This window comes from Lolium perenne, chromosome 3 (genome assembly GCF_019359855.2).
Source record: "Lolium perenne isolate Kyuss_39 chromosome 3, Kyuss_2.0, whole genome shotgun sequence".
NCBI lineage: Eukaryota > Viridiplantae > Streptophyta > Magnoliopsida > Poales > Poaceae > Lolium > Lolium perenne.
The window spans coordinates 180,859,259-180,884,241 of record NC_067246.2 but is presented as its reverse complement, the minus strand read 5'-3'; the positions used below and the strand labels follow the sequence as shown (position 1 = coordinate 180,884,241).

Genomic DNA, 24,983 nt, shown 5'->3' with positions numbered 1-24,983 from the left:
ACATAGAGAAACACCAAGAGGCAATAAGGATATGCAAAGTATGCAAAGGATTGAGCTCCCTAAGACGATGTGATCAAGTTACTCAACCGAAAGCCCCTCTTAATAGTGCGGCTATCTATCCTATAATCCGGTCTCCCAACATCCACCTTGAGACCGGTAAAAGGAAAACCTAGCAAGGCCATACCTTTGCCTTGTGCATCCCGCTTGATCTTGATGATAACTCTTCAAGCCTCACTCAAGCCGGAATACCTCACTTGACCAATGTTGCTTCGTGAAGACTCACAAATGCTCCCCCATACACTATGATGGGAAAGCTCCATTGATGCACATCTTCACTAGTCCATTATCACAAAATGGATGGCAAGCTTCAAGAATATGATTCACTTGAGATGCTCATCTTGAACTTGCCCAACTCAACCTTGTATCTTCTCATACTCACATAAGATAGAGCATGGCTAATATTGAGTTCCACATAAGAACTCCATCTTACGTTTCTTCTTCTTGATCATATCACATATATATATTCATGCCGATGATCTTGATGCCAATACACAAGGTATACCTTTATCTTCATGGCATCCATACTTGAATCCAACACATGGAGAGCAAGTAGTACCTATGGAGTATTCCTTCATATAAACTCAATGAAAACATTAGTCCATAGGGGTTGTCATTAATTACCAAAACCACACATAGGGGCAATGTACCCTTACAATACTCTCGAGAGAAACTATCTCTCACTCCTTGTAACCTTTGAATAGTGCCCGTTCCTTGCTACTGCCAAATTGCATATCCTTTACTTCTCTCTAAGGTGGTTTGCGAGTACAATTCATAATGTACTCATGGCTTTGTCCCTGGCTATTTACTTGGCCAGACTTGGTGGAATCCGACAGATGAAGAAGGAGTCGACGACGTCTATGCGAGCTAGGAACGTCTTCCCAGTCAGTTGCCTGTAGGGTTATGGCATGACTTGGGCCATGCGAACGCTTTCGTCTGAAGTATTTCCGCTCTGTGATTGTTGATCTCCTGCCATTATGGCTCTTATGTAAGTATTGGTCATGTGACCTGTTGTAATCTTTTTATTCGGTACTGTAATGGATGATGTATTTGATACCAGTTCGGTTATGCTTTCACGACACACTGATCATGGGATCATGAATGTGTATGCATAACGGGTGTTTCGGACAGCTAGTCCGGGGCCCCACAATAAATATCGGTCCACAGAGGATACTTCCCTGTCGAGCACAATTCGAACACCACATCTTTCTCATGCTTCTACCAGGCACACTCCCACGACGACGGCTGTGCCCCATCGCCCCTCCTCACCATCACTGCCTCCTCACCGGCCACCGTAGTGACCGACCACGTTTTACCGGCTCCCTTGCTATCTAGCAAGCTGGATTAGCTTCCTCGATGCCGATGTTGACTGCGCCATATCTGCTCCGGATCCGCTTCCCCAACTCTATAGTCCACCTCATCGGAGATCGACATGGGCAAAAAACGCGGCCCCAAAGTCGACCACCCCCAACCAAAGAGTAAATCCACCCTGGCCTCAGACGAATGTTGATGAATAATTTACATGTCCACTTTTGTTATATGCATTTGATTTCTGACACTAGTTTTCATTGCTTTCTTGCAATGCATTCTTGCTGTTATTAGATCAGTGTAGATAGTTGTTTGCCGCGTAGCTATATGTGATCTTAACCTTACATCTGCTGATCGAGAGGAAGATCGAGGTTATGTCAGCTTTCGTTATGCATTTGTTTTCCGAGAATCACTTCTTTGTGATATGTTTTGGGGGTTTGAAGTATGCATTTTACAAAGGTTATGATAGCAGTCAAGCTAGCAGAGCAATTTGTTGATAGTATTAAACTGCCAGTATTTTTTTTATCTCGGAACTCTGCTGATCATAACCTTACATCTGCTGATGGAGAGGCAGAGCTTATGTCCGCTTTCGTTACGCATTTCTTTTCCAAATATCACTTATGTGCGGTACTTTTTTGGGGTTTGAAGTATACTACCTCCACCCCAAACCTGAAGGCTTATTTATAAAAGTCAAACCAAGTAAAGTTTGACCAAACTTTCAGAACAATCTATCAAGAAATATAATATTCTGTAGATACCGTACGAAAATATATTCGTTATCTATTTAATGATATTAAATTGTTATTTTGCATGTTAATGATTTTTGGTAAAAACTTCGGGATGGTGGTAATACGTTTTACAAAGGTTATGATAGCAGTCAAGCTAGCAGAGCAATTTATTGATAGTATTAAACTGCCTGTATTTTTTTCTATTTGCAACTCTGTGTGCGCCATGTGGAATTGCATGCTCTAGCCGGTTCATCCAATGAGGTTTTATCACTTAACACCAAAGTTCGAGATTTTTTTATCACAGAACCACAACCCTAGAAATTTGTATCACAAAACACCAACATTTGGGGTAATTGTTTCGCAGAATACATGATCTCTGTTTGATAGCCCATTAGTGACTTCCGGCAACCGTCAATTTAAGAGTGACAGTAGGAGAAACACAATTAGACTTTATTTTGTGGTATTTGCTGTTAAACGCTAAATACAAAGCTGTTTGTCAACACTAGTTGTTAAATCTTATGTCTAGACAGTTCAAAAAAAATCTTTTGTCCAGGGTAGTTGTATTGGTACACATTATCAAAACCTTATGCTGGTACATAATATATTACCCAGATCTCATGTTCTTGTGTGGTTATAATTTCAATGGATATTTTTCATATGGTAATTCATTTGTGTGTACCATATGTAACAAGTGTGACTCATATTCTCATTTCCACATAGTGTCTACAAAATTTCACACCAAAATTCATTTGTTTGTAGCAAACATGCTCACGTACTGTAAATTGGTGTCACGCTGTAGGGTCATGCTCTTGTCAAGCCAACTAATGACAAATAATGTGTTATGTGAAATAATTTCCCTAAATGTTGGTGTTTTGTGATAAAAAAAATCCCCAACTTGTAGTGCTAAGTGATAAAACCACTCATTCAATAGACCGAGCCTTAGGCATGTATCATTAGATATTTTTTAGGAAGGCTGCAAATATTTATTTTGAATACTGTGTTGCTACTTGCTAGGATTTGAACTCATGACCTTGTCTGATACCATTTCGAATTGCATGCTCTAGCAAGTTCATCCAATAGACCGATATGTTGGAACTTGTAAGACCCTAGGCAATTATATTAAGCATACGCCATTCCATATGGTTAACCATTGGCATGAAATAACACTTATATGTGTTTGAGTCTATATGTGGATTGCTTAGCCCTTTCTATCAGTTCAGACTTTTGGTTGCGTTGGCTACTGCATGAAGCATGACATTCATACTTATCCTAAAAATTGTTGCTGCTTCCCTCTGTTGCCCAACATAAATTATTTTTGAGCCATAATTTGTTTGCCCTTTTCATCAGTTTGGACTTTCGGTTGCGTTGGCTAGTGCATGAAGCTTGACAATATGAACATCAATTATTTTTGAGCCATAGTTTGTTTATCATTACACCTTTTGAGCAGTCTCACTGCTACTATTAATTTGTTCTTATATGCACAGTTCCATGATAAATCTCATCTGCATTTCTCGCCAATGCATGTTAGGTCTTCCACTCGAGATTGAGTACGAAGAGCAACGGAGGCAAACTATCCTGCATAATATCCGAGTTGCAGCCTCGTTGGGCCTAACACTACATCATTCTACAAGGTCTAGTGAAAAAAACGCCACCCACCTACCTAACAAAGGATACAGAACATTCCTCTGATTCAGAATTTTATCCTGCTGATTGTGATGGCGAGCTGACTCAGGAAGATGCCCTGGTCGACTATCCTCTGCAACACAACAAGGTGAGTTTTCTCTGTCCTGTCATCGAATTATTTGTCCCAACTTCCATTTGTTGTATCCCAGTCCTACCAAATATGTTACCCATGCCATATTCAATCACATTACTACAATTTTTCCTTCTTAGTTAACGCATCATATATGTTTTGGCATATGTTGCCTTACTGTTTTTCCATTCCATCTGCATATCATCATCATCATATAATATTGTACATTTAAATATCACTAATGTGTGATAGGCATCTGCAGATTCGGGCAAGAACTTTTCAAGAATAAACAGGAGGAAGAACACTCAACGGGAACCTCAGGCTGATACCGGAGGATGGGTGACAGTGCGTAATAAAAAAAGGGTTAAGCCTGATGCTCGTGCTGCTCCTCCTATTACAAGGTCTAACAAGACACTGACACGAGGTGGCGAACAGGCCAAGAATGATAACAGTAAAGGTATCGTAAAAACCACAAACCATCGAATCAGACAGAAGTAGCCCCAGCATGTACCAGCCCACATATTCCACAACCACCAGTTGCCAATACTGTTTCTCAGCAACAATTGCCAACAGAACCAGTTTCCACAGCAAATTCTAGCCAACAATTGGCACCATCGGGAGTGGTGGTAGGTAATAATGGCCAAGGAAACATGATGCTAGTCCCAGATGATACATCCTCAAATGTCCAAATAGTGCTGCCACAACACCAGCAAAGTGGTGATGATCTCCCTCCAACCCTTAGTCCTGCGAAAGACAACTCCTCTCCCGATGATGAGACCCACGCCAAAAATGGTAATACTTTTTTCAAGACTTGTAGTTTAATGCTCCCTTATGTATCTATATACCATGATAGCTTGATGTAATGCTTAACTTGGTAGGTTCGCCACGATCAATAAAAACGAGGGGGCCAACGGTAGAAGAAAACTTGCAGCTAAGATTTCCGGAATGGGTTCAATATTTTGCATCACATCTATTGTAGGTGGCAGAAGGCCACTTCATCCGCATGAATCTTCATATCTTGTATCACAGGTTGGCTATTTTATCAGGAATGAACTTCTTACCTTCCCATTGTGGAAGCGGCACGTTGAAACCCCTTCACAGTTCGAGAGTTTAGTGCATAATTTACATGTAACTCATGCTTCTCCTGGTAATGATAAATTATTCCACATTGATTTGTCCCATTTCTTGTAGCTTACTATTGTTTCTATGCTATATAACTCACCAATCATTCGACCATTGTGAGCAGTTAAGGTTTGAATTTGATGAGGATAATGAGGATGTTAAGTTTGTCATCGCTTCCATATTCAAAGAATTGTTGCGCCAGGACCGCTATAAGCTTAAGGCGACATACTTCACTGGCCAGATTACTGCCAATGTTCGAACAACGTCTCCTGCACCCTTTATGAATGACGAGCAGTGGGGAGATCTTGTCAAGCACTGGTCTGATCCAAAGAATGTGGTATGGCTTATGAGGACCGTGAAACCAGATTAAATTCCGAATACTTATTTTGCGCCAGTGTCTCACTAGTCTCCTTTTGCAGATGTTGTCTAAAAGGAACCATGCTAACCGCTTGAAACAACGTTTACCAAGCCGTACATGATCTCTTCACTTGGTTGGGCATCTCTGGCAAAAAGTAATGCCCCGCTGGTCTGTACTGCTACATATGTTACTCGTAAACTGTGTAGAACTCTGTGTGCATGTTATATTTCCATCCTCCATTTCAACCACGTTATTTGATTTCTATATGATTGTACAAAAATGCAGAAAGTAGATCATGCAAACAAGATGCGACCAGACAAAGAGATGACTCTGGCAGAGCAGTTCAAAGCATGCTAGAGAAACAAACATAATGTGATAGGAGAACTCGCAAAAAGTGTTATTGTAAGTCTTCTTTATGATTTAAATTTTTTAACGACACACTTGCCAATTTGTAGGAGCAATAATGGGCATGTCAATATGATCTCGTAGGCGTTTTTTGTGAAAATGTATTTGATGTGTAATCAGGCATACCAACTTGTAGGATTAGAAGTAGTTCATACACATTAAATCTACCGTCTGCATGTTTCTCTGTAATAACTTTTATTTTTACACGACTAAAAACTTTTCAGGCAAATATGAAATTGGAGATGGCAAAACCCGGGAAAGACGGTATGGAAAAAACTCTAGAAGAATGTATGGAGACATTTACCATGATACTTAAAAATAAAGATATCACCAAAAACACTTTCCTGCGAAATGTTGGGTTTTTGCAGTCCAAGTCCAAGTCCAAGTCTTTCTCTGCACAAGTTCTGTAGGAACAACTCCAAATAGAACGAGCTGCAGCAGATGTGTTAAGAAACCAAATTGACATGTTGAGATCGAGATCTGAAGCATGTGATGCCCTACTGCAGGAGGCCAATCAAGTTCGTTATAATCTCTCAAAGACTAATAAAATGCCATAGATAATTGGAGATGAACACTGACATTGACATGTGAGTACCTTGGTATTGTGAAATGTTTCCTGAGACCGAGGCACTCTTCCTATTTTGTTGGTGGATGCATTTATCTGCGGCTGGGATCAACTTGGTAGTTGTTCCTATGGATGTTTTATAAATTGGTTGCCTAGCCTTTTCAATCAGTTCGAACTTAAATGGTATTAGAGCCAAGGTCTCGAGTTTGAATTGTTGACGGTGTGGTTCAATTCATCCTTAAATTGTTGGTGCCCCATTGGCCCTTGTAAATCTTCATGTGCCTACCTCCGAATCCAGTGTTGAATTTCTCTTGTCACACACGAGGATGGCTGTTAATGTGTGTATAAGTGGGTTGCATAGCCCCTTTTATATAAGGTTGCAAGTTTCCTTATTGTGTTGTGCCTTTGGGACTCAGCCTGCACTTCTGACTTCTGGTTGCGTTGGCTACTGCATAAGTTTAATATAGTTCCATGTGGTTTTTGTTGAGATCTATAAGAGAAAGTCCAAGAGGCACCCTATAGCCTCCCCAATCCTAAATATAGGGGAGAAATAGGAGAAAACACCCTCCAATAGCCCCCCTACACATGCCCCCAATAAATCTGCATCCCCAACCCACCCCTCCTTCTTCCCTATACATTGGGGTGGTGGAAGCCTCCCCTATACAAGTAATAATAGAGTTAGTGCCTACTTAGATCATTTATGCTCTATTATTTGTGAAGTTAGGTACAAAATATTCTTAAAATATAGGTGAATGTAGTATAGGGAAGATAGTACATGGGAGCTGTTGGAGATGAACAAAATTTAGGGGAAGAATATTTATAGGGGAAGCCCCTACAGGAAGATATAGGGGGAGAAATATTGGGGAGCTGTTGGACTTGCCCTAAGTGGATTGCCTAGCCCTTTCCATCATTTTGGACTTGTGGTGTGCTATTATGTTTTCCACGTGTTAGACCTCCTCTTCTTAACAAGACTCCATGAGTAGGAGGCACTATGATTTTATTTTTTTGCGCATGAAATTACTCAATTAGATAGCTTAATCCCATTTGTTGATTCTCTGTTGACCAGCCACTTGAGGGTAAAACTGAGTATATTGCACTAGCCAGTATTAGTACTCAAGGGAAAAACTGAGTACAAATATTTTTCCAGTGTAAGGCTCGACGGTAGAACTGAGTACACGTAACGGTGCAGACGTGTAGTACCACAGACGCATGTCGCGGTGCGCAGTGGTTAGGCGGTGCACGTGTTGAGACCAAACGTCTAGATTTTTTGAGAAATTGCTGAGACCAACCGTCACGTTGCCTGTACAGAGCCCTTATGTCCCTCCCTCTGCACACAGTCTCATTCTCACTCACGCACGCAACCACGCCTCTCACGTCCCATCAACTTCTCCAAATCGAAGGAAAAAACACCAACCACCCTACGCGCGCTCCCTGCCGGCGATGTACAAGAAGAATGCGTCGGCGGCCGTCGCCCCCGAGCCCATCGCCTCCGAGGGCGGCGCATCCAAGCGCGGCTCCTCCGTGAACTGGGCCTCTCTCAGGGCTGATGGACCACTTCACAAGATCGGGGACTGCTTACTGGCGAACGGGGAGTACATGGACACATACTCTGCTTCGAGGCAAGTTTGTAAAAATTGGCGCTCAGGTTTACCTGAGCACGACGTGCACCTGCACGAATGGATCATGGTAGAACACACCCTTCCATGCGCTGCTGATTTCACCTTCCTCCACCTCCGCACATCCCGCTACGTCACCATCAATCTAACGGAAGTTCATGCAAGGTTCAAATTCCTCCATATCTATAGAGTTAATTTATTTTTATTTTCAATCGTAAACATCTTAGTGCTGAATGTTATCTTCATCAATATATCTTAGATACTACTTTGTCAGCTTTTGCCGTGGCGTCATCGTGCTTGCCCAGAAGAACCAGCCGCACAAGATACGGCTTCTGAACCCACTCACAAAGACATTGAATACTATGTTTGAGGCGCATATGCCATATGTTATTTTGAAGTCAGTCGCTGTAATGAAGTCCCTGACTATGGTCTTCGTTTCCAAAGATTACCCGGCGGAAATTGCTTGGGTCGATGAGAGCACTCCAACTAAGGGTATAGATGAAGATTGGGGAGAAGGAAGATTTTCGATCGAGCACCATTCTCTGCGTTGCATTACCCCGTTCAATGGTGAATTGTATGCAATAGCTGTGAACAATTTTGAGTTCGGAAAATTAGTGTGCACCAACAATGTCCAGTTGGAGCAGCGCGCGAGCACTGTCAACATGGATACACTATTTTCATTTCCAGAACTTGGAAATAACAAGTTCTACCTTGTGAAGTCGGATGGTGCTCTGCTGCTTGTGTTGTTGGACAACAAGTATTTGGAGGAAGGTCAACCATTGGTGTACCGTGTGGACACTGAGAGCCGCTCTCTCCATGCCGTCAATAACATTGGCAGTCATGCCTTGTTCGTCCATTATATCCGGTGTATGTCCGTCAACACCAGAGTGCACCCAACACTTCGACCTGGCTGCATCTACTACGCAGATTTGGGTTATATCAAAGAGTACTTTGATGATATAAAGGCCTGGGATGAGTGGCCAATACGTGTGGATAGATTAGGAAACTACGGTATGAGAAATGAACAAAGGTCATACCATTTGGAGGATGTATTGGCTGCACACTGCAGACGGAAGGAGTTCAATGAATATTTCCTTCAGATCAGAGAATGGAGTGACGAAGAAATATATGTTGAATGAAGAACATATTCATTCATCCTGGGGTATCCTAATCTTCATGTTGGCCATACATTGCGTCTTGTATTATTTTCAGATTAGTTTGTCGTGAACATTAACATTGTTATTGGCTGCTTTTGGCTGTTGTATACAGTTTATGTATTATACTTAGTTTTCTGGATTTATTTTGCTGCTGTGAATTTATCCTATACTAGCTTCTAGATTTGACTGGTTTTGTTTGTAATGATGATGGCTTGATGTGCCTGCTAGCCTTAACTGCCGGAGCAGAGCAATTAGTACTTAACCAGGTGTATCGTCTTTATATTAGTATTATATTATATTACTTGACCATAGCCATATTCAAAATCAAATCTCAGTCGGGCGGCAAAATCTCCCGCCAATCCTGAAATATTTCAGACGTGTTTTTTAATGGGATAAGAAGATAGATCACGATGATAGTAACTGATATTTAATGTGATGATGATTTGATTTTGCACTCGGCCTTGAACAGAGGTACTAGTACGATCTGACTATTTTTTATCATTATACTTGGACCTTAGCCAAATTCAAAATCTCATAGCGGCAAAATTTCCCGCCCATAAAATACAAAAATTTCACACGCTTCCAAATTCCCATTCTACCCCTATGGAGATGACATCAAAGTCGGTTGGTGGGGAGGGTCTGCCCGTCATTTTTTCGATCACCACCTCCCTAGCCCCGGAAAGCCTCCCAAAAATACATTTCCTTCAGTCTCTCCTCTGAGACCACCCACCTGAACTTCTCAAGTCCCTCTCTGTCCCACCTCCATGACCACCGCACCGGAACATCCCCGCCGGACTTCCCTGGCCTACCCGAGGCCTCGCGATCCTCGTCATCCGGCTGCCGGAGCCGCTTCATCAATGCTGTCATCAACCGGACCGGATCATCCCCGCCGAACCTCGAAACCATATACTCATCCAGCAGTCTATCGCAGTCGCTTCAGCTGCGGTATCGTCCACCCCACCAGAGCCTCTTTGCCAGATCCATCGTCCACCGCATCGGATCTTGCTCACCGACACCGCTGTGCATGAACCGGATCTGCTTCACCGGCGCCGTGCATGATCTAAGCTCTTCTACTGTCGCTTTTATATTGCTTGACTGCAAGTTCTTGTTTAATCTTGGGGGAACCTGTTTGTGCTAACGACGCGCCGTTACGTTTTTGCAGATGAGATGAGTAACCATGAAGTGTAATGGCCGTGTCTCCAACCCCAAGTAGCACATGTAGTGTACTTCATCACCAGATCTATCAACCCCAGGAAGATCTGCTGTGACTCCCACATATGGTTCTCCTAATGTAAGTCCCTTGTTTTAGCGCCATGTTCTGGGTTCAGATGCTTGTTTGTCTGAAGCTCTTTTAGTTCATTCCTAGCTATGACCGTTGCTATTTTATAGTTTATTGCTAACTTTAAGCGATTGAACATTTCAGTTTGCATTCCCTGCTCTGTAGATGTAGCCATCATAACTTCTATCTTGCTCAGTCGTTGTTACATAAATTATAGGCTGCTACTATTTTGTTCATGCCAATCTTGTTCTCCCTGAACATGTTGGTTTGCATTCCCTGTACTACAGGTGATGCCATTGTTATTTCTATCTACTTCGTCGTAAGCTAACAAAGTAACTGTCTGCTATTAGTTCCTGCATGCTATCGCTCTGCCATCCTGCAGTACAAATTTATTTGAACTCGTGACAACAACTACTTCCATCATAATTTTTTCTGCCATCTGATTCTTCAAAAGCTACAATATTAACTTGTTTCTCTTAATTGGCATGGCGCTCACATATAGAATGGTGAACATATTGGTGTGCATTCCCTCTTCTACAAGTTCACAGGTGATCCCACTATATTCCGTTTCTGGTCCATCCTAAGCCGTAGCATTAACTATCCTCTATGTGTTGCTCATTACAACTTTATATCCCGAAACAAATTGATTTGTTTCCCTTATCTACAAGTTTATGAGTGATGCCATTATAACTCCTATCTTTTTATTCCTAGCTATTATAGTAACATCCTGCTATTATTTAGTTCATGGCCAATTTTAAGTAATTGCACATGTTGGTTCGCATTCCTTGCTCTATAGCTTTTGGCATCGTAACTTCTATATTTGGTTTACATTCTCTGCTTTGTAGATCTAGCCATCATAACTTTATCTTGCTCAGTCGTTGTTACAAAAATTATGGCCTGCTACTATGTTGTTTGTGCCAATTTTTTACTCCATGAACATGTTGACTTGCATTCCCTGTACTACAGGTGATGCCATTGTTTTGTATCTAGTTCATTGTAAGCTAACAAAGTAAGGACTTAGTTTGGCATGCTATCACTCTGCTATCTAGCCTATAGTACAAATAAACTTGTCATACTACTAGATAATAATTTTGTGTGCCATCTTGTTCTTCAAAAGTTGCATTATTGACTTGTTTTATGACTTGGCATGACGCTCACATATGGAATGCTGAACATATTGGTTTGCATTCCCTCTTATACAAGTTCACAGGTGATCCCACTATATTCTATATCTGGTCCATCCTAAGCTCCAGCATTAACTATCCTCTATGTGTTGCTCATTATAAGTTTATATCCCGAAACATCTTGATTTGCATCCCCTTCACTATAAGTTCAGGAGTATTATTTAGTTCACGGCCAATTTGAAGTAATTGCACTTGGCACATGTTGGTTCCAATTCCCTCCTCTTTATCTTTTGCCATCGTAACTTCTATTTTTGGTTTACATTCCCTGCTCTGTAGATGTAGCCATCATAACTTCATCTTGCTCAGTCGTTGTTACAAAATTTATAACATACTACTATGTTGTTCATGCCGATATTGTACTCCCTGAACATGTTGGTTTGCATGGGACTCGACAGTAGTAAGTCTGTTGTTTCATTCTAACGTGCTCTGTTATATTGACTGTTGGTATGCGGCATGCACTCTTTGTTTGCTTATTGTGCGCATTACAATGATCTTGTTATAACGAGGAAATGATGAGTTCCAAATTCTTTGGCAAACAATATTGTAGTGTCTTTGCCTTTCCATTGTTGTTGTCTTAACTTGTAATATCTTTGTTTTAGTTATAGGTGGTGCATGGACAACTTAAAAGATTGCTGAATCGCTTCATTGTATTGCTAGGTTTAATTACCATTCAATTTCTCCAGGTTCTGTAATATTTTTTCAAAGCCTTGCAGCTGATGTAATATTTAGTTAGTTTTTATAGTTCTTTCGCGCATTTTTTCTATGGTGCTTGTGGTAAGTGAGGCTATCCGACAAAAATCATGTGCTGCGTAAATATTCTTAGTATCTTTCTATGTTGTGCGCAATCTAAATCACAAATTCTCATCCCTTAAACGGCCCAATTAAGCGAAATCACATATGTGCCGGCCCGCAAAATCCTAAAGCGCCTATCATGCCGGCATATAAACAGCAACTAAACGGGCTGGCGCGCTTACTTATTGGGCCAGCGCACTTGCTTTAAGGTGGACCCCACCCACTAACTAGGTTGGCCCTATAACAGAAAAGTGGGCCCACGTGCTTATTGGGCCAGCCCATTTGGTAACTGGGCCGGCCCGTTAGCAAGAAAGTGGACCCCACAAGCTTATTGGGCCGGCCCGCTAACTCGTTGGGCCAGCCCACCTGCTTTATAGTGGACCCCGCATACTAACTGGGCCGGCCCGTTAGCACGATAGTGGCCCCCACAAACTTATTGGGCCGACCCACTAACTTGTTGGGCCAGCCCAATTGCTTTTGTGGTGGACCCCACTTACTAACTGGGCCGGCCCCTCAGCTGGAAATAGGGCCCCACATGTTTATTGGGCCGGCCCGCCAACCTGTTGGGCCAGCCCACTTTCTTTATGGTGGACCCCACTTACTAACTGGGCTGGCCCGGTTACATGAAAGTGGGACCCACCTGCTTATTGGGTTGGCCCACTATCTTGTTGGGCCAGCCCACTTGCTATATGGCGGACCCCACATACTAACTAGGCCGGCCCTTCAACAGGAAAGTGGGACCCACCTGTGTTTTGTGGGCCGGCCCACTAGCTTGTTGGGCCATCCTATTTGATCTATGGTGGACCCCACTTAGTAAATGGGCCGGCCCGATAACATGAAAGTGGGACCCACATGCTAATTGGGTTGGCCCACTAACTTCTTGGGCCGGCCCATTTGCTTTATGGTGGACCCCACATGGTAAATGGGTTGGCCCGGTAACAGGAAAGTGGGGCCCACATGTCTAGTGGGCCGGCCCTTTTGCCTATTGACCGGTCAAAGGAGTGCATTCGGCCTGGCCCACATGCTTAGTGGGCTGGCCCATTTAAATTTTGACCAGTCAACTTTAGAGGTTAGGCCTGGCCCATATAACTAATGGACCAGCCCAGCTATATAGTTGACCGGTCAAACTAAGTGAGCTATCCCGACCCGCAAACTAAATGGGTTGGCCCGCTTAAGGCGTGGCAGGCCTCGTGTGGGCCTACCATCTACCACGGGGTTTCAACCAGTTAATGCCGTTAACTGCCAGTTAACGGCGTCTGCCACGTGTCAGGTTGCATGACATCAACATTCAACGGGCTCCTGAAAACACTTCTGCAACGGTCCGATTTTCCGTGGCGGAAGGGCGCCCGAACGCGATGGCCGAAAAAAACGTGGTAGGACTTTTCCTGACGCAATTTCGACCACAGATCCCATATCGTCGGGTTAGGCCCATAGGCGACGAAAAATGAGCCTTACTGGACCATTTTGGGACATTGTGTATTTGAACTTTTCTTGTAGTGAATCTCCCCCTTTTTGGTGTTTGATGACAATATATGGATTTGCAAGAAAAAACACTATAGAGAACAAGCATGTTGGCAAAACATAGAGGCACTCTCCCTACATGTGTGCATACAAGTAATTTGCATTTGAATACAAATGCACAACATATAGGTGTGAGGTGCCTCAACACAAGAGATATCTAACATGAGCTCAAACAAGAGACATAGGCAAATATATAGATGAGACAAGGTGAAAGAGATCATACCCATATGGAGATATATAATACCGGATATATGTAAATACCACACCATATCATAAACCTTGGTCTCAACATATAGAATTCTGAAAACCTTAACATAATGTCTCACAACCACACATAACACATAGTTTTGAACGAACAAACCAAGCCAAATAGTTCAAATAAATGACATAAAAGAGGACACAAGCGATAAAGGAATGGTAAACGCATATGCTTGTGCCCTACCCAAGCAAATCCCGTAGAGAAGGCCTAATAGAACACTTCTCCCCCTTTGGCATCGAGATGCCAAAAAGGGTAAAAGCGCGATGCTACGTGCCCCATGGAGATCACTTGGAGTCCGCCTCGGAGACATACTCATCATCGCTGTCAGCAGCTGGAGGAGAGTCGCGAGCGATGCTGGCCCTCTGAATACTCTGCTCAAGACCAGTCCATGGAACCTGGGAAGAGTGCCACCCACTGTAAGAGGGGTGAACTGGAGGCTGAGGCAGAGGTCCTTGCTCACCACTGAGCCTGTGAAGAATGACCGCCTGAGTATGCGGAATCCCTGAGCGCTGACGGCTGGCCTCATAGTTTTCCTTGTGAATCTCAATGTTCATGCACAGAACATTGCGCTGAAACCAAGTAAGCTTCTTCACATTCTTCTGAATCACAGGGGTAGCAACAGGGCGACCGGGTGCATAGCCACTAGAGCGGGCATCTCCCATAAAAAGATCAGAAGCAGGTGCAGCACAGGGAACTGACTTCTTCTTGTAGGCTTTCTTGACAGTGTGACTCTCTGCAGGGAATCGACCCAAGTCTTCAGTAAGGGCAACATTATTGTTGATGAGAAGCTGAATATATGGAGCATAGGGCATAGTGGTCCGGGAGACCATGGCATCATGAATCTCATTGAAGATGAAGTCCGTGATATCAAGAGTGAAATCCAATTCCTCATCACCATCACGAGCACAAAAGCGTGATGCATAAGGTCCACAAGAGCTCCACGGATAGCATCATTGTTTCCACCACTTGGAGCAATGGTGGCTCTAAAGAACCGGAGCAGCTGACCATAGATAGGAAGAAGCCCCATGGTATAACCAACAGCTCCAGACTCGTCATAGAGATCAAATAGCACCATCTTATCCGTCTTCTGAGGGCCATGAAGGCGGTGACCACCTTCCTCGGGAAGACCAAGAATCGAAGCAAAACGGCGTAAGGTTGCCTCACATTGGGTGAAGCCAGTCATCCACTGCATAGTGCGCCCTGCATCCTTCTTGAAGGCAAGTGTAGCAAGGAATTGCTTGATCAAATCAGGAATGTAGTCACACTGTATCTTCATAAGATCCTGCAAACCCATCCTTCCAGTGACCCAAATGGCATCCTCAAAGTGATTATTCACAGCCAGAAGGTCCACATTAATTGCTTGCATAGGTCTCACTTTCTTCATAGGTTCATATATATCCTTGAAGATGTACTCCTGCTCCATGCACCAGAAGCGCTTGTCCTCAATATCATCATCCCTCTCAATGTCTTCATACCAGTTCTTCTGTCGGATAGCAGCATAAGAGATACTATCCATGGACTTGTAGTTCTCCCTAGTTGCCTTGCCTTTCCGCCTCAGAGTGGTGGACTTACGAGGAGCATTCTGAGCAAACTCATCACTCGACCTTGAAGTCCTAGAGCACCTCCGAGAACCACCTGTTATAGACAAAGATGGATAGCAAAGAGAAGATAATGCTCATAAGTCATGTATTGATACAGTAGTGTGCTCTAGAAACATACTATGAGTCGGTAAAAGTTTAGACATGATAGATTGAATCAAAACTGCAGCAGCAACATAGCTCCAGGCCGGATAATCCGGGGTCCCCGAGGGGCGGATAATCCGGCCTGGCCGGATAATCCGGCTAGCGCGGGGGCCGGATTATCCGGCCCTGCGAATTTGCAGAAATCTCAAGCAAAAACTTGTCTAGAACCAGATCGGCCTCATAACATGCAAATTGAGTATACTACACATGATTTGGAACAACTAGACAACATCCCCATTAAGAAAATAGCACATATAAATCACAACACCTAGGGTTAGGGATTGTGAGCCATACCCTCATCCATTGGAGGAGCCGCTTGGAGGGGATGAAAGCTAGGGAGGAGGAGTACCCGATCCACCCAAGAACTCCGAGAGGGAGCGGACGGGACGGCTCCGGCAAGGAGGAGGAGCTCTGGCGAGTTGAGGGCAGAGAGAGAGGCGCATGGGGGAACTGGTTCTGGAACCGTTCACCCCGCGGCCTCTCCTCAAATCCCATCGAAACCTGCTCAGGCCGGATAATCCGGCCCAAAGTTGGGGCGGATAATCCGGCCGGGCCGGATTTTCCGGAGTGCCCAGAGGCCGGATTATCCGGTTTTCTGGAAAATTCCAGAACACCGGAAATCCTGCCTATCTTTTGTTGGTTATTTCCATGAACCCATATGTGATGCAATAATATATCACGTGACATATAAGAAGCAAATTAACCAATAAGATGGGACAACCGAGATCATCCGACCAAAACTCCTCAAACTCCAAGTTTCTACCAAAACATGACATAGGAGCAAGATGGAAATGGCTTATAGATGAGTGTAGGCTTGGGTTTAGAATGATCGAACTGTTAATGATACATGATCACTCATGTTTGCAAGATATGAGCAAATAAGGCCAAACTAGAGTGATTTCCCATAAGAACAAGGAGATGTCAAATAAAATCCAATTAAGATCCAAATAACTCAAACTCTTCACAAAGAAGAGTGTGGTGGCCTAGGACACCATGTAGGAGTGATATGGTTTGGCACCGCGAAGATATATCTTGGGCCCAAAACCAATAATCGTCATTGAATATCACATATCAGCATATGATATAAAGAGAATGATTTCTTACTATCGGCATTATGGGGGAGGGATAGCTCAATAGTTTAAACCGCACTCCCCCTATTTCCATGCCCACATCTAGACCAAATAAAGTTTTGAGACAAAGGTGTGTTTGCAAGATGGTCAAGCTATACTCCTTGAATCAATGATATTTAGCTCATTCCTTAAATAGCAAAACCTTGCTTCATTAAGAGGCTTCGTGAATATATCGGCAAGTTGATCTTTGGTAGGAACATAGAATAGCTCAATATCACCACGGGCAACATGATACCTAATAAAATGATTCCGGATCTCAATATGCTTCGTTCTTGAATGTTGCACCGGATTATAGGCAATCTTGATAGCACTTTCATTGTCACATAATAGAGGCACTTTGTCACAAGTGACACCGTATTCCTTTAAAGTTTGCCTCATCCATAACAATTGAGTGCATCCACTTGCGGCGGCAACATATTTGGCTTCGGCGGTGGAGAGAGATATACAATTTTGCTTCTTAGACGACCAACACACCAAGGACCTACCAAGGAATTGGCAAGCCCCGGAGGTTGATTTCCTATCATCCTTGTCCCCCACCCAATCCGCATCGGTGTATCCATTGAGAAAGACACTTGAGCCTTTAGGATACCAAAGACCATATCTTGGGGTATCAACTAAATATCGAAAGATTCTTTTGATAGCCATCATGTGACTTTCCTTAGGAGAAGCTTGATATCTTGCACACACACGAACACTCAACACTATGTCCGGTCTAGATGCACAAAGGTAAAGCAAGGATCCAATCATGGAGTGATATACCTTTTGATCCACCTATTTACCATTGGGATCTAGTGCAAGATGACATTTAGAAACCATAGGAGTGGCTACACCCTTCATCTCGGTCATCTTGAACTTCTTGAGCATGTCTTGGAGATATTTTTCTTGATTGATGAAAGTCCCTTATCTCAATTGCTTGATCTCAAAACCAAGAAAGAACCTCATCTCTCCCATCATAGACATCTCAAACCTATTGGTCATAAGCTTTGAAAATTCATCATTGAAAGCTTTGTTAGTAGAGCCAAAGATAACATCATCAACATATAATTGGCAAACGAAAAGCTCCCCATTGACCCTCTTAGTAAAAAGAGTGGGATCGATTAGCCCAACATGAAACCCACGGTCTATCAATAATTCTTTAAGGTGCTCGTACCAAGCTCTAGGAGCTTGTTTGAGACCATAATGTGCTTTATCAAGCTTATAGACATGGTTAGGAAAGTTGAGATCCTCAAACCCCAGGGGTTGCTTAACATAAACCTCTTCATGCAAAGGACCATTAAGAAATGCACTTTTCACATCCATTTGTTGTAACTTAAAGTTATGATGCGAAGCATAAGCAAGAAGGATACGGATGGACTCAAGGCGAGCCACGGGAGCATAAGTTTCTCCAAAGTCAAATCCTTCAATTTGAGAGAAACCTTGAGCTACCAATCTTGCCTTGTTCCTCACAACATTTCCAAACTCATCTTGCTTGTTCTTGAAAATCCATTTAGTGCATATAACATTGCGACACTCCTTTGTCTTCTCCACTAAGGTCCATACTTTATTGCGCTTGAAGTTGTTGAGTTCCTCGTGCATAGCTTCCAACCAATCCGAATCTTCAAGAGCCTCAAATACTTTCTTGGGTTCCACTAAGGAGATATAAGCATGATGATTGCTAAAGTTATCCAATTGCCTTCTTGTGGAAACACTTGCTCTTACATCACCAAGGACCTTGTCATGTGTGTGTTCAAGACGCTCGAGTTGCCTCTCTCTTCTTGCTAGACGACGGGTCTCGATCTCCTCCTTGGTTCTTCTTGGCCTTGGAGGTATCACTTGATCAACTTGATCATTTGGGTTCCCGTCTTGACCTTCAACTTGAGCTTCCTCAATTTATTGAGAGTGCTCAACATCATGTGCTTGATCTTGGACATCATTCGGTGAGGAGCAAATATCAAATGGATACTTGGTTGATCTTGTCCTTGATCTTGCACACTAGAGGGAGGGTCTTGTTCTTGTTCTTGGGTTGGTGCATCATTAGCTTCGAGAGATGGAGTTTGTTGATGTTGAGAAGATGAGGGCTCCACCGTGGTAGAGCATAGTTCTTCCCGAGACGCCATACCGTGTCCCTCAATGGGGCGGAAAAATCCCACACCCATTCTTACTATGGCATCTTGAGGTATTTCATCACCTGCACATACATCAACTTTCCCCACTTGGGAGCCATCATTTTCTTCGAACTTCACACTACAAGATTCGATGATAATCCCAGAGGATATATCAAAGACTCTATAAGTGTGAGATTCGGCAGTGTAACCAACAAATATACCCTCCAAAGCTTTAGTGGCGAATTTAGATAAACGAACTCCTTTGATTTTGTAGAAACACTTACACCCGAACACCTTGAAGTATGATATATTAGGCTTGTTCCCGGTGAGTATTTCATATGGAGTCTTGTTCAAGCCCTTGCGGAGATAGAGCCGGTTAGAAGAGTGGCAAACGGTGGAGATGGCTTCGGCCCAAAAGTTATAGCGGGATTTATACTCCGCCATCATAGATCTTGCCATATCCATAAGAGTCCGGTTCTTCCTCTCCGCAACACCATTTTGTTGAGGGGTATATGCAGCGGAATATTGATGTCTTATCCCCTCATCACTAAGAAAATCATTGAGTGTATAGTTCTTGAACTCGGAGTCGTTGTCACTTCTTATTGCCATTATGAGGAGGTTGTGTTGGCGTTGCACGTCGGTGGCAAAGTCAATGAAGATTTGTTGAGTCTCATGTTTCTTTTTGAGAAAGTAGACCCAAGTATATCTTGAGTAGTCATCAACAATCACCAAGCAATGTTTCTTCGCACCAAGACTTCATGAGTAGTGGGACCAAAGAGATCCACATGAAGGAGCTCCAAGATCCCCTTGGAAGAGATAATAGTTTTGCCTTCAACACAAGCCCTACAAACACGATCTTTGGCAAAAGACACATTTTCCATTAGTCCCACAATATGGTTCCCCTTGTGAAGACTTTGCAAAGTTCTCATGTTGACATGGGCCAAGCGGCGATGCCACAACCAACCCACATCCGCCTTTCTGAATAGGCACATCGCACTTGTCGTGGTGGTCCCTGAGAAGTCCACCACATACAAGTTATGTTCGCGATACCCAACGAAAGCGACTTTTAGGGTCTTACTCCACAAGAGGACCACAATATCATTATCAATAAAGACGGCGAAACCCATCTTGCCAAGGGCGGAAACGGAAATTAAATTGTAACCAAGGGTTTTGACAAGCATGACATCCACAAGAGTAATGTTGTGTGCAACCACAATCTTTCCAAAACCCAATACCTCAGATGTAGAATTATCGCCAAAGGAGACGGTGATATGATTTATGTTGAGCCTCAACTCCTTGACGAGGTTCTTATCGTCGGTCATATGACTTGTACATCCACTATCAAGTACCCATTTTGACCCTCCGGCGGCATAGTCCTACATGAGATCAATTCTTGGATTTAGGTACCCATTTTTCAATGGGTCCTCTTTTGTTAGCAACAAGGGTCTTTGGGACCCAAATAGAACAAGCAACATAACCATCATATGGACCAACATATTTTGCATAAACATCACCATAATAATCTTTAAATAAAACATTGTGAGGGTTAGCAATTCCCGCATCATCATCATTAATGATGTTGGCCTTAGGGGCTTCGTCATTAGTGATAAACTTCTTTTGTGAGGGCTTGGCTTTCTTCTTGTTTCCATTCTTTGCCTTGGCCTTATAGCCAATGCCCTCCTTCCTATTGTTTGACCTTTGCTTACTCAAAAGGTCATCCAAAGAAAGTTTACTTTGGGGAGAGGAGGCCTTAGTGAGTTCATCCTTTAACCTAGAATTTTCCTCAATAATGTTTGCATGATCACAAGTAGAGGTATAAGAGCTAGGCACATCATATTTAGCAAGCCTAATTTGAAGCTGCTCATTAGACTTGGAGAGGAGTGAGTATTCACTCTTCAAGGCTTTGTGAGCCTTGTCTAGATCATCTAGATCCTTCAAAAGTTTCTCATGATCAACAACAAATTTTGCTTTTTTCCTTTTTAAGCACTTTTGCTTTAGCCCTAGCAAGATCTCTTTCTTTAGTAAGCTTATTAATTTCATCTTGAGGTTCTTCAAGAATTTCTAGCCTCTCTTCAAGAGAAGTTATAGTTTCTTGTCCTTCCTCAAGGGCATTTTTAAGAGCATGAATTTCAAGAGAGTCCTCTCTCTCTATTTGACATTTTTTCTCAAGAATATCATCTAGTTGTGCTAGCCGAACCATGAGGTTTGAAACATACTTTTTAGTGTCACCTTTCAAGTTAATAATGAACTCATCAAAGTCAAGCATTTCCTGTTTCACTTTTAAACTAGCAAGATCAACTCCTAGATCATTTGATATGATAGGCATAGAGGGGTTAGGGGATGATACCTCGGAAGATTTAGCCATGAGGCAACTTTCTTCCTCCAAGTGAATTTCTTCATTGGGGGATTCATTTGGTGATGAAGAGTTGGTGGAGAGAGAAGCAAGAGCAACCAATCCATTCAAAGTTTCATCTTCTTCATCATCATCACCGGAGGTATATTATTCCTGAGTTGATAGCACAATAGATGTGTCCAAGGAGGACCTAGCCATGAAGCAATGTGCATTCTTGATGTGAGGGTTCTCATTGGGGGATTCAAAGAGAGATGAAGAGGGAATATTGGTGGTGGCAATGGCGGCCACTTCCTTTGAGGTTTCTTCTTCATCACTACTAATCTCAACTTCATCGGAAGAATACTCTTCCTTGGTCATTAGCACAATCCTTAAAGGCCTCTTGTCCTTCTTACCCTTGTTGTAGAATTTCTTGTTGGGAGCTTTTGAAACTTTGCTCTTGTCCTTGGGAATGAGCCTTCCACCACGAGTTTCCCTATGCTCATAAGGGCATTGGGCGATGAAATGGTTCTTTTCACCACAATTGTAGCAATTTCTTGTTTTTGGGCCCAAACCCTTGAACCCACTTGAGTTGTTTCTCTTGATATTGTCTTCCTTGGCCTTGGATGGATCAACCCAAAAGGTTTTTGCATGGAATGCCATGTGGTCATTGTAGTGGTATTCCAAATCATCCGGATAGGACATACTCCAAGATGTCCTATATGGTTCTTGAGGGTTCACTTCTTCCACGGAATTGACCGCCAAGGCAAGGTTGGTCCCTCTTGATATCCCAATAGCTCGATTGCGAGAATCATGAGAGTTTTGCTCGAGCACCTCGAGAGCTTGCAACTTGTGCACCGCTTGTTGAGAAGTGAGAGAGGAAAAGCATTCTCTCCCAACAAGAGTCTTGACATCAACGGGTTCAAACGACATCATGCAATCAATATACTTATCTTTGATCCAAGAGTCATCAATGTGTTTGGCACCCACATTCTGGAAAGCATCGGCAACGGTGATAAGTCTTCTATACATGACTTGATGATCTTCATCCGGTAGCCTCATGAATCCTTCGGCTTGATTCCAAAGGGCATTATACTTGTTCCTTCTCATGCTTTCACTTCCCATGCAACTAGCGGCCAAACCATCCCAAGCTTCCTTGGCGGTGGAGAAATTCCGAACAAGAGACAAGTCCTTTGTCCCCACACTAGTTTGAATCATGTGCAAGGCAATGTCGTTGAGTTGATTATCAACCTCTTCTCTTCTAGTCAACTTGTCGGGGTTGTAAGGCTTGAAGATTTCCAAGATGATTCTCCGAAGTTCATTGGAGGCACTGCGAACATGAGACTGAAACTCAAATTTCCAGGTATCGAAATATTTATCATTAAACTTAGGTGGGTCGCCCCAAATGTTTATATGAGGATGGGGAACCAGAATGTCAGGGGGGGCGGAAAGATGGAGGCACATTATGGTAGCTCCCACCCTCACTTGTTGCTCTAGGAGAAGTAGTGGGGTTTTTACTATTTTCTAAGTGATCACTCTCCAAGGGTGTGGTAGAGGAGGGTGAGCCCGAAGCATCTCCCTTTTCTAACCCACTCTTGTCCCTTCCCTCTATGACTGGGATGACGGAGGGAGCCCGCGGCAAAATCTCGGAAATCATTTTTCTCATGCTTTCCATTTGATCTTCCATGGAGGATCTCAAGGATGTTTCCATCGACTTGAGATCATCCATAGAAACCGGATTTGCGGCTCCTTCCGTAATAGTATCGTCCGGCATACTCTTAGGCGGTTAAGCCCGAAATAAGAGCCGAGGATCTGATACCAATTGAAAGGATCGTATGCCGCACCTAGAGGGGGGTGAATAGGTGCTAACCAATTTTTAGTTATTTTTCAATTTAGGCTTGACACAAAGGTAAATTCTCTATATATGCAACTATATGAATTTACCTATATGACAAGGTTAACAACTAAGCAAGATATAGCTACGCAATATATAGGAGATATAATAGGATAGAGGTAACCGAGAGTGGAGCACGCGGAGACACGGAGTTGATTCTCGTAGTTTCCATCCTTTGCAAGAAGGTACGTCTATGTTTGGAGGAGTGTGGTTGCTAAAATCCAAACCAACGCCACGAAGGCTTCACTCAGGTCTCCTGTGAGCAACGCCACGAAGGCCTAGCCCACTTCCACTAAGGGATTTCCTCGGGCACACATCCATAACCAAATTGGAGGCTCCCAAATCTGTAACAACACAACAATCAATAAGAATACATCAACAACAAACAACTAGAGATTCCAAATAGGAACACTAGCAAGAGGGCCCTCAAGCATATGAGGGGAAAAAGCAAATCGCTTCGGTGAGGATGTAGATCGGGGTCTTCTCCTTCGAATCTCCAAAGATCAAGAGCTTTGGTTGGGTGGAGGAGAAGATCTTGCAAATCTTGTGTTCTTGAGGTGGCTCTAATGGTGGTGAAGTTTGGCAGATTTTTGTGCAATGATTGAGCAGGTTGGAAGGAGGAAGAAGGGGGGTATAAATACCCCCTCTCAAAATCCAACCGTTGGAGATCTTCGAGGGCCGGATAATCCGGTCTAAGTTGGGGCCGGATAATCCCCCCCCCCCCCCCCCCCCAAAAAAGTCTGGCCCTGGGAAATTCCGGGCAAAAATCCGGCCCATGTCCAGGGGATTACTGAGCCACTTTTCCAAAAGTCCTTAGCCGATTTTGGGGGGCCGGATAATTGCAAAATATCCGGCCCGGATTATCCGGCTTGTGAAAAAACTTTCTGCTGTTTTTTGTCTCGTTTTTTCCACACAAGACACCCATATACATGTATATATATAATCTCTGCACCACTTCATCAAACATTAGTGTATCACATATATTGACATCAAACACTCCAAAACATAATGTGAGAGATGTTCTTTCAATAAGCCAGGCTTCAGGGTAGCCTAAAGGCACAATCAATATAATAATTGTAACTTGACACATTGTTGCCCAATAGTGAATTATTGCAGAAGTAGGGATCCCCCACCCATGTGGATCCTGAACCTCGGTAAAATGCATGCTCGTCATCCCTTGCACCAGCTAGGTTACACATGTTCTCCCTCTCTACTCCATGAGGCACCCTATATGACGTACTCATCAATGATACCATGATAGTGGGCTGGCTCGGGGCCCATTGGAGACCTAAGGATCAATGTTAAGCACAAGTCGATAACTTAACTGTGATTTCCATGAACCCGGAACCCTAACCAACTTGGTAGTCGTCTTGTAAACCCTAGCCAGAGCCGGTAGTCTATATAAGGCCTAGCTAGAGGATTTAGAACGTACATAACCTTTGTTTTACCAAAACCCTAGCTTAGCCAATTACTCTTTGCCTCCGACGATCTTGTAACCAATCTAAGCAATAATACAATCAAGCAGAGTAGATCTTTACCACGGCTGCGAGGGGCCGATCCTAGATACATCACAATCTAACAATCCATCGACACTTGCACCAACGGCGTGCTTCTTTGTAGTGTGAAGAAAGCAGCCAGCGGTTGGTTCTCAATTACTTTTAGGGCATCTCCAATGGGCGACATTTTTCGAACGCCTAAAC

General features: G+C 43.2%; 1 long non-coding RNA gene across 2 annotated transcripts; it reads left to right on the top strand.

The window, feature by feature from the left end:
- Positions 1-336: 336 nt before the first annotated feature.
- LOC127342755 (uncharacterized) lies at positions 337-6,974 on the top strand. 2 transcript variants are annotated; one of them, XR_011755605.1, is made up of 7 exons: positions 337-3,864; positions 4,109-4,638; positions 4,725-4,993; positions 5,093-5,305; positions 5,388-5,494; positions 5,612-5,728; positions 5,956-6,974. It is a non-coding gene; the product is annotated as an uncharacterized lncRNA (long non-coding RNA). The 2 variants fall into 2 exon arrangements; XR_007876863.2 differs by having other exon boundaries at positions 338-3,864; positions 5,388-5,480.
- The last annotated feature ends 18,009 nt before the right edge of the window (positions 6,975-24,983 follow it).